The 3,365-nt window shown below is 44.5% G+C and overlaps 1 pseudogene; it reads right to left on the reverse strand.

The window, feature by feature from the left end:
• Positions 1 to 869: 869 nt before the first annotated feature.
• LOC114699708 lies at positions 870 to 2,014 on the reverse strand (annotated as a pseudogene).
• Between the last annotated feature and the right edge of the window lie 1,351 nt (positions 2,015 to 3,365).

A 3,365-nucleotide genomic window follows, 5' to 3' on the forward strand; every position in this document is an offset into this window, starting at 1 on the left:
ATTAATTAAAAGATTTTTTATTGCTTTGTATTTTATAGCTCTAAGTTGTGAACTATAACAATCCAATATACTACTTAAGGGTATAATACAAATTTAGAATAATAAAAAGAAATTTATAATGATCATCTCAGGCATCCAAACTATTGTATATAAAAATAATAAAACATAAATACAATATGCTCTAGAGTGAAGCCTATTCTCCTTCAATGAAGAGCTTTAATTTTATAAAGAAGATATTTACAGATTGGGCACAATATACCTTTAATATTTATTTAAGCTTAGCCTATAAAAGAAAGCCCTAAAAGGCAGATCCTGGAAGTATGTTTAAATGGGCCTGCTCTAAGTACAAACTACCTAAGTAACTTGAGCAAACAGTATTTTGACTGAATATTGTTAAGACAAATATAACCATGTAAATAAAGTGTAGGTAGTAAATGTGCACCTCACAAGGTTATGAGTTAGAAATTCTGAAAGACTACATGCATAACAGAGCTGAATAAATAAGTATATTTATTTATATAATAAAACAATAAATACTAAAGTAGATGATAAAGCACATTTCTCCCTAACACTGTTCTTCAATGAGAACAGATAAACCAGCAAAAAACCTCAGGCTTCCTAAGGAAAAATTTGATCCGTGTACTGGAACCAGTAACAAACAAGGTTAATTTATATCATCTTGAGTTGTAAAGATGGATATAACGAAGGGAGGGCTCTCTGTCAGAACTCTAAGAATTAGCCTGAAGTTATTCTGAATGGCCCAAGTTGTAACAATTTGAATAATACTATTGTACATAGAATGTTGTGTTATGCTGAGGACATCCTCAGAGAGTCCTAAAGAAGATCAGATGTCCCTTTTTTTTGGGGGGGGGTGCAGTGCACTTTATTGATGGTGTTCAAGAGAGTAGGGCTCCCTAAGCCCCTCCTGTTGTTCTGGGGGTCTGGGATGGAAACTGTGAGGGAGATGCTCAGTATCGGGGGCTGAGATGGGACAGGAACTGCTCAGCAGCCGAGAGTCTCTCTTGCTGTCCTTGCTGGGGTGGGTGGTCCAGGGCGGGCTTCTTACTCCTTAGAGGCCATGTAGGCCATGAGGTCCACCACCCTGTTGCTCTAGCCAAATTCATTGTCGTACCAGGAAATGAGCTTCACAAAGTTGTCATTGAGAGCAATGCCAGCCCCAGCATCGAAGGTGGAAGAGTGGGGGTCACTGTTGAAGTCGCAGGAGACAATCTGGTCCTCAGTGTAGCCCAGGATGCCCTTTAGTGGGCCCTCGGACACCTGCTTCACCACCTTCTTGATGTCGTCATCATACTTGGCAGGTTTCTGCAGGCGGCATGTCAGATCCACGACGGACACATTGGGGGTAGGAACACGGAAGGCCATGCCCGTGAGCTTCCCGTTCAGCTCTGGAATGACCTTGCCCACAGCCTTGGCGGCACCGGTGAATGCAGGGATGATGTTCTGGGCAGCCCCACGGCCATCACGCCACAGCTTCCCAGAGGGGCCATCCACGGTCTTCTGGGTGGCAGTGATGGCATGCTCTGTGGTCATGAGTCCTTATACAATACCAAAGTTGTCATGGATGACCTTGGCCAGGGGGGCTACGCAGTTGGTGGTGCAGGAAGCATTGCTGATAATCTTGAGTGAATTGTCGTACTTCTCATGGTTGACACCCATCACAAACATGGGGGCGTCAGCAGAAGGGGCAGAGATGATAACCCTTTTGGCCCCGCCCTTCATGTGGGCCCCAGCCTTCTCCATGGTGGTGAAGGCACCAGTGGACTCCACAACATACTCAGTACCATCCTCACCCCACTTGATGTTGGCGGGATCTCGCTCCTAGAAGATGGTGATGGCCTTCCCGTTGATGACCAGCTTCCCACTTTCAGTCTTGACTGTGCCGTTGAACTTGCCATGGGTAGAGTCATACTGGAACATGTAGACCATGTAGTTGAGGTCAATGAAGGGATCATTGATGGCAACAATATCAACTTTGCCAAACTGGAAGGCAGCCAGCCCTGGCAACCAGGCGTCCAATTCGGCCAAATCCGTTCACTCCGACCTTCTACCATCGTGTCTTAGGAACGAGGCTGGCACTGCACAGAAAGATGCGACTGTCTCTGGAACAGGGAGGAGCAGAGAACCGATCAGATGTCCTTGAGAGGAGATGTAAGAGTGAACTGGAGGTTCCAGGAAGGAAAGTGTGTAGAAGTCAGTTTAGCTGCTGTCTTGGTTTCCTGAGGGCAAGGGAACGGAGGAAACCTCCAACCATGGGGCAAGCCCTTTGGGGACCTTGAGGACAACAACATTGGTGAGCTTAGAGGGAAGGTGGAAGTATTTACGCAAAACTGACTCCTGTGAGGGGCTGGGCGCACTGGAGCCTGTGTTATGTTGCGTCTTAGAGTGTTGTAGAAGAGGTTCACCTGAGTGAATTGGCATGAACAATGTTCCCTATTTTCTTCTCAAAGGTAAAGGAGGATTTTATAGATGAGCGGAAAGACATTTCCAGGGCTGGCCTACAGGGGGCGCCTGATCTGAACACTACAGCAGTGAGGGCAGGGACTGAGGAAAGCTCTTCTGAGACGCGAGGTGGTTCCTTTCCTGGGGATTCAAGAACTTAGGGAGTAGAACATGATGGGGAGCTTTTCTGAGCTATGGTATTGGCTACAAGGATTATGGCCACTTGCTGTCCTTCTTTGAATCTCTCCTCAAGCTCGTTTAGGTGGGGTTGTTCAGCAAGATATCAGTTTAACATCTCCCTTCACTTCCTTTATTGCTGTCATTCATTGCTTTAGCGTATCCCAGGTATTTTCGGTATAAATGACTACGGATACTATATAACTTTAAGAAAATAATTCCTTCAGGTTTATAAGGGAATGATGTAAAATGTTACAACTCATAACTGTTAGGTTTAAATAAAGCGACACACCCTTTGGTAGCATTCAGCAGTCATTTCTTTTACCCTAAATGATGGTATTGTTGCATGATTGGATCTGTGAAGAGAAGTTTCTTTGGTTTAGTCTGGACTGGAACTCTTTGGAATCAAGAGTACTTGAGACCAGTAAACCACTTTAAGATCCAACACAACCACGTTTCAGTTTTTTCCTTTTTTCCCAAGTTATCCCAGGCATCAACATTATTGGTGGTACAAAAGTCAAGTTATGTGAGGATGTCAATGTATTTTTGGCATTTACTCTGCCATATATCCTTTCCACATAGCAACCCACCTTCTCTAGCATAGCCATACAGCTTAGAGAAAGTGGATCTTACCTCTGGCTCCGAGGGTCTGATTGGTTCTAGAGTTATAACTTGTTTGTTTATTCAATAAAGATTGAGAGGACCATATATGTGCCAGGCTCCATGTC

This window comes from Peromyscus leucopus, chromosome 9 (genome assembly GCF_004664715.2).
Source record: "Peromyscus leucopus breed LL Stock chromosome 9, UCI_PerLeu_2.1, whole genome shotgun sequence".
Lineage (NCBI taxonomy): Eukaryota > Metazoa > Chordata > Mammalia > Rodentia > Cricetidae > Peromyscus > Peromyscus leucopus.